Below are 11,978 nucleotides of genomic sequence, written 5' to 3' on the forward strand. Positions count from 1 at the left end.
AACTGGGAAGCTTACGTCAGAGTTGTATTGTGCTGTTGGAGACTGCGATGTGCTGTTATTGTACATTTCAGGGAAGGTCCATGTCATGCTATGGCACATGGTCCACGTCTATGTGGTGCCTAAACCAAGATTAAAGTGATGGAAATTATTGATTTATTAAAGTAATAAAGAATACATAAAGAAACCTTAAAATTAGAACTGACAGCTACTGTAAATATGCTTGCATGGTGGGAATGATATATTACTTTTCTAACGAATGTGTTACCATAGTAATTAATACTGAATACAGCAATACAATATGTATCACGATACAGGGGTTACAACTCAATATGTATAGCAAATACACCTCTATATGCAGTACGGGTTTTAAAAAAGTAATCAGAACATCTATTTAGTTTAAGCGGAACACAAAATGAACCACTGTCTGCCGCAAATCTCCTCATGTAAACTGTTATCTACAAAATCCACACAGTATTATTGAGAATCGATATAGTATCCCAAAATCTAATATACAAATATTCAATATATTACAACAACAATAACATTTTATTACTAATTATAATCTCTATTTCAACTGCAATCAATGCAATTAGAAACTCCTAAATATCCCTGCATTGCAAAATTTACATCAGTTCTCCTCACTAAATTGGGGAATACATAAACAGAAATGTAAAGTGACACCTACAGAATATTATTGTATATAGTCATTTTGTTGTTGGTCCCTTGTGACCACTCTTCTTAGTACTTTAATCATCTTACATCTGAAAAGAGGGTTACAGTTTGCTTGATGGCCCACAATGGAGCACAGAATTCAGGTGGGAGGAATAATGGTCCATTTTAATCACAAAACTAGCATATCAAAAGAGTGTAATACAAAACATGTCGAACAGTAAATTCTAAATTAATTTTAATTTCTAAATTAATAGTCATTTCTAATTTGGAGCTTAGTCATATATTACAGTATGTGTGGAGTGGTGACATACAGATTTAATATACATATGCTTTAGAAATTAAAAGGAAATTCTGGGGGTTTCCAAAGGAGGTTATTTGGCAGGTTGGAGTCCTGAATAATGGAATGTTTTAAATTGTTAAAATTGGTGTTTTCCTCATTCATGCAAGGACAGAGAGACAGAGAGAGGCAACACTATACTGCGTGTTAGATGAGGGAGCTGTGCTGTTATCTGCTGATCCCAGAACTTCCCTTGGAGCACCGGAGTGGATCTGTATCACGTAGTGCACCGTGCACTGGGACCGTGCAGCCTGCTGACAGGAAAGCTCGATTAGCAAGCCACAAAGAGGCCAATATAGAGGAGGACTTCCTCAGCCAAAGGGTGTTCATCCGGAGAACACGCTCCAGCCTTCTTTCCTGACAGGGGACGGTGACAAACACACACACTGGCTGGCCCACCTTGGGGAATGCATGATGGATTGGGATTTGGTTTCTCCAACACACACGGACGCATGAATCCCAACACTTGACACGACAGATGCACACATATTTTTGAAGTCATGCAAATATAGGCAGAGTTCTGACAGAGGGACTATAATATTTGTTCCATTACCAAATCGCAACTGTTAAATTGATTTGGAAAGTAACAAAGTTTACATTTTTCAAAGAATGCTGGCAGTCAACCAGAAAAAGAGATGAGTATGTTTGGACTGGCCCCAGCCCTGCGCGTGCTGCCTTCGCTCAGACAATGGGATGTAGATGTGGAAGTGGGCCTGGGCCAGATGAGGAAAACGAGATAGCAAGGGTGGGATGAGGGGTGGAGGTGCGCTGAGCACAGACTGGTAGGCTGTTATGGGACCCTGTGGTGGAAGGGCATTGTTCAGCAGAGGAAAAACACAACAACAATAAAAAACAACTCTTCCTGAATCTTTTTATATGATTATGTCGAGAACAATTGAGCGGGTGGGATCCGCTACTTTGAGGATATTGAAAGAAGCCTCTCCTTTGAGACTTGGAATGATCCTTTCACACCTTACCCTGGAACACAGGCAGGAAAATAAAACAATGTGAGTTGCTGAGCAAGAAGCATATTGATCAAGAGCAGTGTGTCCATTGAGAGAGATTACAATGGCCTTTGGCCTGTTACACATTAAGCACTGAACCAAAGGTTAATGAGAGGAAAATTGAATGATAATGGATCTAGTTTTTCAAAGATACAGCATAGTATGCATTATGCTTTGGCATAATGCAAAGTCAATCAGTTTTAAATCAAATTCAGTGTAAAGTAATCTTAGAGAATACGTAGGGAGGAAAAACTTATTCTAGTCTTTAACACTTTATTAAAGTTTTTCCATGAGAGTGTAACTATTGTATTAGTGAGCGTGTAACAGAAAGAACAGTGAGTTGGGGGCTGTGAGTGTGTACACTATACTGTAATTGTATGCCGGCTACACGATGTCTTGTTCTGTGTCCGACTTTTTCAGCTGATCTTGCTTGGCTGTAGATTTCACTAACCCTAAGGTCATGCACCTGATATACCTTTGAAACCTGCTGCCTGCTGGAGTGTAGAATCCTCTCAGGGGAAAGACGTGTCCAGAGATAAGAGTCTGGTGTGATGTTGAGCATGTTGGCCCTCAAGGCCTAGACATTGGTTTTCTCTTCATCTCGTTTTCACATTTTTACGGCTTTTCCATTGATTTAGTACCAGCTCAATTCTTTGGCTATTGAATCAAGGTTTATTAGCTGGTGTGCCATTGTATAGAGACAGCTGAGGACATCAATATTCAAGATGTCCAAATTCTATCAGTGTACTGTAGGTCAATGTCGACACACACTAACTGCCGTACCTTTTTTGGTATTGACCATAAAGAGTAAATCTGCTTTGCTTGAACTACAGATATGTTGCTGATTTCCTGTTGTCCAGGGTTCATCGCTTACATATGAATTACTAGACTAGTAATGATCAGATCAAGTCCTAATATAGTCCTTCATCATATATACTTATGAGTGTTTTGCTGCTTCATACTGTTGAACAAAATTACATCAAATTGCAATTAAAATTTCCAAAAAAATGTAAATAATAAAGTGATCAAAACCAGTCATCAGTGAAAATAGTGCATAATAAAAAATACTGCCTTCGAAATGATGCAGTTTTATGAATTATGTGAAGGGTACAGAAAATAAGAAGCCAGCGAGCAAAGGAACCTTCTCACTTTGAAAGAAAATCCTGAACCCGCAGACCTTTTTTTCTGAAAGGTAAACATTTATTACTTCAGGGGTGCTGGATGAGCTGGAAGCCAGTCCCTTCACCAGGCTCTAAATGTCATCTTCTCTTTGACACATTAGTGACAAATGAGTCACTGCTCCAGTGGCAAGACAGATGCTTTGGCCTTCCTTTCTCTGGTCCAGGCAACTAGCTGGCTGAAATCCCAAGCACAGGACAGTAGTAAGGATTTCAAAGACAGTTTAAAGGAAAAGTCAGTGCAGACAAGTTCTGACTTCAGTCCTAATAACTGTGGCTGGTCTTAATAATATGAGAGACAGAATAGACATACTGGAACTAAGATGGTCTGCTTTAGATTACACAAGCTACACAAGAGTAAAATAGCTACATGAAGAGCTGCAGAAACATTTAATTAGCCTGGTAAAGCCCTTTCCTGCTGTGCTGTGGACAGGCAGTGCAGTATCTGGACACAAAAATAATGAGTAATCATTAGTAATCATAACAATGGAATCATTTGTTAAAGGTATTAGAAAGTTTAACGCAATCATGTGTGTAAATACAGCTCAGGATACACTGATGTAAATACAGCTCAGGATACACTGATGCAGTTTCAATATGGAGTCTTATTAATGCATTAACAAGTTGAAATATGCATATGTCTAAAAGCTACATTTACATTTCTTTAAAATAAATTATTAAAAGCTAGAGTGATCACAATGTGTAGGTAAATCCTTAGTTTAATACTGTTTACATGACAAATATCACTAATATTTATTTTAGTTTTTAACATCTTTTACTATACATAACTATATCGTTTTTATCCTTATGACTAAAACTAATCTAATCAGCTATTCATGTTGCTTGACAGGTTCCTCTGATTCTCTCCAGGGAGTTTTCTTTTCTTTTCTTTTTTATTTTTTTGATAGGACTAACATTAGGTTGCCTTCTGGAAATTCTGACCTGGGCCAGATAGCAAGCCTTCAAAACTGGCAACTGTCTCTCCATGCCATTAATCAGGCGCACAGAGGACTGTCCACCCAGATGGGACGCTTCTCTACAACCACAGAAAAATAAGCAGGCTAATTAATTTGTATTGTTATTCACAGAGAGAGATTAGATAGAGAGAAATTGAGAGAGATACAAGGAGAGAGGGTGGGCACTGAGGCACTTTTAACAAAGCCCTGGATTCACAGTCGCTATACATGGTCATTGTTTCTTCAGCAAAACATGTCGTCTCTATATGACTGAATAAAGAAGGCGGAGCGACTTCAAGTGTAATGAATGACAAGGAGTCTAGATCAGTCTAGGACACAGTGTGGCAGTGATTAATATTAGTAATAATAAAACTTACTTTTCTGTCTACAAACTGAAATCAGATTTTACCAATATTAGTCAAATCTTCATTGTGTCATGAGTCGTGACTCTTTAATCCCTCCTTTTGACTGTACAAGCTGGCACTAGGTATTTTGCAATGTAGCCACAGCATATGTGATGCCTTAGTGCCTTTTTTCCTTCGCTTAACAGCAGAAAATGATAACAGCAGGGTTTGTACTGTCTGGGCTTTTCATTTCACAGGGTTTGACAGTGTGTTTACATGCGCTGTAGTAACCTTGTTACTGTAAATCTGTGTATGTGTATGTATACATGCAGCAGATCAGTAGCAGGGTTTCTCACTGAAAGCAGATTTTTGTGTAGTGTGTAGAAACAGAAGATGCTGCTTCCTGATGTTTTTTTTCGTGTTTCTATGTTGGAGCAGGATGACACTGAAAGACAACTGGAACAGACGGATCTTCTATTCACAGCATGAACTGCCTAACTTTAACAAATACACAGAGGAAACTTACTGGCCTGTTCGTTCGGTTTTAGTCTGAATTTTGGCCAATTTATGTAATATATGAGGAAAAGTCTGTGAAATATTAACAAATGTATGACAAGGTCAGCATGAACAGCCCATGCTGTGACATGCCTGACAACATTATTTTCCAATGTTGCAGACATACACAAAAGTATATACACAGAGCTGCTGAAAATCTATCTGGGAGAAACACTGAATGATAAAAGCATCTATCTCACTCTGCCTCTCAGAGTAGAGCGTTACTCACTGTTATCAGGTTCACGTCAACAAGTGGTAACAAGTTACTTAATATTGGTCTAAATTAACATCAGGCTATGTAAAAACAGTGTCATTCTTTATAAAATATGTAATTTACAGCTCTACAAATGTTATAGAAATCTGTAAACAAATGTTATCAGACCAATTCAGCTTCTCAGCAGCAGTAAAGCACATGTGTGAGTTGCTTTATATGTGTCGTTATTTGACAGTACACATAGTAAAATTATCATGAACTGTGTTTTGAGTTTATTTGCATATCTATCTTGGTTTGAGTATGTTCATTAACTATCACTAATTCGCCTAATGGGTCGTTTTATGCATGCAGCTATGGCGTATGGACCAGGGACACTTGCTCTCTTTCTTGTGCCAACACTGTACCTTGTGAACCTGCGAGCATGCTCCTCAACCCAATGCAAGGCTGTGAAGGAATCTATTATTTTTTCCGTCCTGAGGGAAGCAGAAAGGTCTCCAGCATCATTATTTTCCTTCAAAATGTAACTGACTTTACTGCACACCCTAATTTGCTTGCCATAATTATAGGTCATGCTCCCCTTTTGTAATTTATAAAACCTTTTGTTCTTATCAATAATGAATGGGCTTTAGCAAATCATGGTGCTATAATATTTTGATATTATGAAAATGCTAATGCATCAGGGACCTTAAGCCTTATCGGCCAGGTCCAATGCTCTGTTAAACACCCGGCAGAAGAAGTTGGACGCAAATTGCTTATGTTAATGCCCCAGTTGTACCCAGACAGCATGAGGAGTCTGCAATTAATTTCATCCAGGCGGTGGATGGACAGGCAAATTTATTTCCCTTCCACAGGATGGTGGCACCCCCTCCTTTTCTCACAGGTCTCCATGCATAGAAATAGAAAGGGTGTGAGAACAAGAGATAGAGGGTAAAAGGGAAAGTGAGAGGGAGCAGTAACTTAGGAGCAATCTGTGACCTAATTGAACAGCAACAAAAAGGGAGGGCAGGATCAGGGAGACAAGAGGCCAAATCTTCATTCATTCCACTGACAAGTGTTTTCACAACTTAAACCTGTTTTATTAATAATGTTTGACATTTCCCTAATTACTTTCATTTACATCACATCAGTTCCTAGCAGATGATTAGACTGCATATCAATTCAGCGCCGTGTTGGAGAACAAGGAGAGGAGCCAATAGCGAGCAAGTCATTAAGTGTTTTTTTTTTTTTATTACACGTAGTCCGATATGATAAAATCTCACACATTCCAAGACAATGTACCTCGCATCTCTGTCAACATATTATGTATTTTTAAGTGTGTAAATAAAGAAAATAAAGTATCAGCATAATGAACATACAAGGCTACAGAGAGCCCTTGTTTCCAATATCCATCTCTGCTGAGAGCAGTAAAATTTGATGTCTTGTACAGCATGGCCTATAAACATATGATTAATTGACACCACTGTTCTTGTTATATGAGCTCCTGCTTTCAAAATGTCATGCCATGACAAAAGCACAAAAAAAAACATCCTCTCACAGGAATATGCTAAGGGAGAGAGCTTAGGTATAGTAACTCTGGCCTCTCCGCTCATCTTGTTAAAAACCCTGGCTGAGGTCCTCACAGGAGCCATCAGCTGGAGACCCCACATCTATTCATTCACTGTGCTTTTATTTGTAATCGCATGCTCTCTGAGTTGTTCCCACAGTTGTGATGACAGCATTATAAAAGCAGACTCCTCCTCAATGTTGGGGGACACTGACTACAGACTACGACACCTCAGAGTAGACCTACTCCACAGTGTAAAGTCTCTCTACAACATTTACTGCACCAAAATGACCACAGTAATATGGTTACAGAGCATTTACGGTGCCAAAAGTCATACATGCAGCACTTACTACTACTAACAATAATTCAACTTATCTGTTGATGTTTTTTCTTTTATTTGATTGATTAAAAATACCGATCACAACTTAATAAATGTGAGTATTTTGTGACTTTAAGTTTAGGGTAAAGACATTTGAATCAAAAGAATAATCTTTAACAATAAAGAATAATCTTTCCTTTAAAAATGTCCAAAACATTTGATTATCAAAATAGTTCCAGATTATTCTGTTTCAATATAAAACACAAATTATTTCAACTCTGCAAAAAAAATTAATGGATGAATTTGGGTGACGCTGTAGTTTTCATTTATTGCATTCTTTGGGATGCCATCTGAGGAAAATTAAAGATTCCTGAATCCACCTTCAACCTTCAATCTGTGTGATGGAAGGAATGCAGTATACAATTGTCTGTTTAATCCAAATAACAGTGATTCTTTCATTCTTAAACACATAATGGAAATAGATGAGGATGACTCATAAAAATTTATACCTCAATTCTGTTCTTCTAATTTATAGCCCACCCTCCAGGCACATATTATTCAAACATTAATATAAAAAAGAACTATACATCAGAAAGTGTCAGCTTTCACTTTTACTTCCATTCATAGTCATGCATATTATATGTAGACCAGGCTTGACTGCTGCCCGTCTTATAACAATTACATTTTAAGTAACTAGCAGACTGTTGGGTTGATAGATAATGTCCATACTCCGCATTCAGTACACTTAAATTTTAATGACCTTTTTAACACCTTACTTTTCACTTATATGTTTAGATAATACACTTTATGCAAATTGTAGAATTCTATAAATTTTAGATTTGTCTCTATTCATCTTTCTTGTGTCTGCGAGGGATGCTCATTGTGAAATGTGATTAAAATCAAGTTTCTACCATTCCTCGCTCCAGCGTGTGCAGCTCCAAGTGTAGAGTACCTGCTCCACCCACACCAGTGGAGCACTAAAAACCAATGTCCATCCATAAAAAAGAACTGATTTAAACTTCCTTATCTCCATCATCACTATCAGTACTATTGGGATCAACCTCTGTTCAAGGGTAAATAAGGAAATAGATGCTGGCTAATCACCCTGTATAATGTATTGATATGCAATGTGCTTGTTACATCAACAACCATTAACAATCCACCCATGTGATGTGATAGTAACAAACTGTTTGTCTTAGCTACAGGGGGCTAGGTAAACACTCAGATGGCATTTACTTCTTTTTTTTTTTTTTTTTTTTTTTTGTCCCACCAGTTTCACTCCCTTATGTTTGGTAATCTGCACTGGTAAGTCAGAAGACATCAGCTTGACTCTATTAATTACCACCTGATCCTTTCTTCCTGGATAATTAGGTACCCATTAGTTCTAATCAAGTAGTTACTTAATTATTGCAGTAATTAGTCTAATGGTCTAGCAAATTGAAGCTTTATCACTTCTGGATACTTAATGTTCTTGGCAGAGTACATCACAAGTGTCACAAGCTTGGGCTTCAGCAATCACGCAGTCGAAGACAAAGTTTATACCATGGTATAAATGATATTGGTTTATTTATGTTCTAATAGGCATATTACTAAATGTCATGTTAACTGTACAGAAGATTCAAGTCAAATTGTCTTTAAAATTACTATTTTTTTCTTAGATGTTTGGATTGTGTTTGGTGATTGAAATAAACTTCTTTTACCCAACTGACACGAGTGGAAGCACCTTCAGCGGTGAGGCCTATTTTCCAGTATTTTGCTATTTAGCATTTTAAGAATGCACGGTATTCAGTTTATTCACTTTTTGAGTTGATTTACTGTTCCATCACACAGATGCCAAATGTGTGCTTAGGGGTGGGTTGAAAGTACTGTTCCAACATTAGGACTCACCCAGGCCACAGAGGGAAAGTGAATGGGTTGTCTTCAAACTGCAATAAATTGGGCCTGGCTCATCTGTCATCACCTCCCAATTAGCTGCAGTTTATTGAGTCTGCCAGAGATGGAGGATGCTGGCAGGTGAAGAGAGGTGTCTGAAAGCAGCCCACACCAGTTCACCAAAATTAGACAGAGCTTACTTGTGAGCCAGACATTCACCACCCACCTCGACCAACAGACTTTACAGCAAAGACAAAATACATAAATATAATGACTACTTACAAAAACAAGAAGAAAAAAACAGTGGATTGTTTAGACCTAGTTTAAATTATAGCTCTACCAACAACTCAATATAGCAATAAGTGAATAAGATGAACAATTTTTATTTTTGTGGCAAAATAAGGTTCCGAGTCAAAATAGTGGCCTTGGTTTATTAGTTGCAACATTTTCTTTTGACCAAGGTTCATAAGTGAAATACTTGGAGAGACTAAAGACCGTCGACTGATGCAGCTTTCTAACACACAATCCAGCCAGTGTTACTGACTGAGGGAGACTTGATGCGCTCCAAAGCTAGCAAAGCCTTCATAACCCTGCGGCTATGCTGAAGCTGAAAACATAATTTCAACTTAAAGGTTAAAGAAGCACGCTTGTGAACGGTCCCCTGTTCAATCCCATGACCAACAGGATAAACGTGTTGGAGAAAGTGAAAGAGCAACACAACCCTATATAAATACAGGTTTAAAGGACAGTTCCTCACAACCTCTATCTGTAACAAAACACTGTCTCTGAGTTTTCACATTCACTTTGTTCTACTTTCACTAACTTCACAGAATTTCTGGTTTAAACTAAATCTGCTAAATCATCTCAGATTAACGTCCTGCTTCCCGTTTAGAGCGTGACTGAGCCGAACTTACTTGGAGCTGTGGTCCTGACCTCTGCTACTCTGCTCCTCCTCGCTGTTGTCTGTACAGTTGCTGCTGATAGATGCATGTTTAAACTATGTTATACAGGTAGAGTGACTCAGTAACTGTCCACTGCTGCTGTTTCCCTGTTTAATGGCCATAGACATGCAAAGAAAAACATTAGGAGGGGTGGGTGGATTCACAGGACCAAACTAAGAGGATAGGGGATGATCACTGTCACACAAAGCCAAAACATGTCCACACAACTGTACTGTTTCTCTTTGATACTGACATTTCCACAGTGTCAGCTTCTGTCAAGCCAAAGGCCATCGTACAACACGTCTGGGTGGAGTGTAGCTTACCTGTCACATGACCCGATTATAATTGCAGTCTTTGTGGATATAAAAAGTTGCATTTTATATATTGTAATATTATCACAAATGCAATTCATGGTTCAGCCCTAGAAAGTAGTTACAAATATGTCAATGCTGAGACTATACAGTATGTTACTCACTTTTAAAAAACACGCTGTCATGTGCCTTAGTACTTCATCTGTGCACTGACAGTGCCACCACAACAACAAGTTAAATTAGCATCTCTGGCTATATATACATGATGCTGAAAACGGAAGAGAAACAGAACCAGTTGACAAAGTACAGAAACGAGCATCGCCATCTACTTTGTTGTTCTGTTTCCATTTACACATTCACATTTAGTCATTTGGCAGACGCTTTTATCCAAAGCGACTTACAAGTGAGGTACAAGGTACCAGGCAAAGGCAGGGTAAGCGTAAGAAGGTCTTGCCTAAGAACTCCTACTGGAGAGGTAGGCCACAGCTGGGATTTGAACCCCGGTCTCCCACATGGAGAGCGGCCAAAATCCTGACTCAAATGGAAATGGCGAAAAGAAAAGATGACAATTTGTTTCACCAAATGCAAACTAACCACCGCACACAATATGACGAATATGAAATATTCATAATCTCCAAATAAACATACTCTGCAAACTTGAGCTGAATCATTCTGCATCCAAAAAAGTACCTTTTTACAAGACAAACAAATACAGCAAGATATAACAAATGCTGTCAACAACTACATCTTAAAAAACGTGCCAATTCAAGCCCAAATTGGCTACTTAACGCACACCACTGCTAGAATCTTTTTTTTATTTCAGTTTGCCATCAGTACATTTAGTTTCCAGTTCATTTTTTATGTTTTAAACCTGGTTAAAGGTAAAGTTAAAGGAATTTCAGTCTTTCAGTAGAGAAATTATAATCTGAATTATAATAGTCATGATATGAACACAAATAACCCATGTGATGAAGAACAGAACGGTAACCAAAATTAACAACAACAAAAACATTTTTTCAACACACACATAAACTTGTCATCTTTCCTTGACCTATTTTCTCACTAAATGCAGAATACCCCCCAAGATGCATTCACAGAAAAAAAGTAAAAAGCAAAACTCTCCGGTGCTCCTTGCCATATGACAGGAGTGTGTGAAAACTGACAAACACAAGTTTTCAAATTGGGGCCCGGGGAGTCGAAGCATAAAATAACTTCAATCTGAGCAGCTCTCCAAGGAATAGAGCAGAAGTGCAACCAACAACAACACAACACAGAGGCAGGAAGGGGTGAAGGTAGGAGTTATTAGAGGATAAAACATGCCTCTCCATCTCACTCCCTCTCTCTCAGGAACCCCAAGGATGATCAATGGATTTAGTCAGAGGGATATTCAAGCAGAAAATTGCTGCCTTTTTGCTTTTCTTTGAAGTATTTCCAGAATACATACAGAAGCCCTGTCCACCAAGGTTGAAAATAACAGCACAAGTCTCTACCAGTAATCCTGGAAAAGGGAGAAGAAGGTGGGGGAGGGTGTTTGCACGGGCACCAAATGTTAAAGGACGCAGGGAGGCCTAGATTGAAACTTTGCAGGTATAAAATTGAAGGCAGCCAGCTGAACAGACATAGTCAAACTGTGGCTATTTTTCAAAAAGGAACCTCAATGACCAAACGTAGAAAGTAAAAAATAAATAATAAAAGTAGCTGTCCCTGGGCCAAGACACAAAGCAAAGCTATG

The 11,978-nt window shown here is 38.4% G+C and overlaps 1 long non-coding RNA gene across 2 annotated transcripts; it reads right to left on the reverse strand.

The window, feature by feature from the left end:
- Positions 1-281: 281 nt before the first annotated feature.
- On the reverse strand, positions 282-10,012 carry LOC113165452. 2 transcript variants are annotated; one of them, XR_003299117.1, is made up of 3 exons: positions 9,909-10,012; positions 9,010-9,149; positions 282-3,370 (listed from the first exon to the last, which is right to left on the reverse strand). It is a non-coding gene; the product is annotated as an uncharacterized LOC113165452 (long non-coding RNA). The 2 variants fall into 2 exon arrangements; XR_003299116.1 differs by lacking the exon at positions 282-3,370 and having other exon boundaries at positions 8,359-9,149.
- Positions 10,013-11,978: the final 1,966 nt, after the last annotated feature.

The sequence above is a fragment of the Anabas testudineus genome, chromosome 6 (assembly GCF_900324465.2).
Source record: "Anabas testudineus chromosome 6, fAnaTes1.2, whole genome shotgun sequence".
NCBI lineage: Eukaryota > Metazoa > Chordata > Actinopteri > Anabantiformes > Anabantidae > Anabas > Anabas testudineus.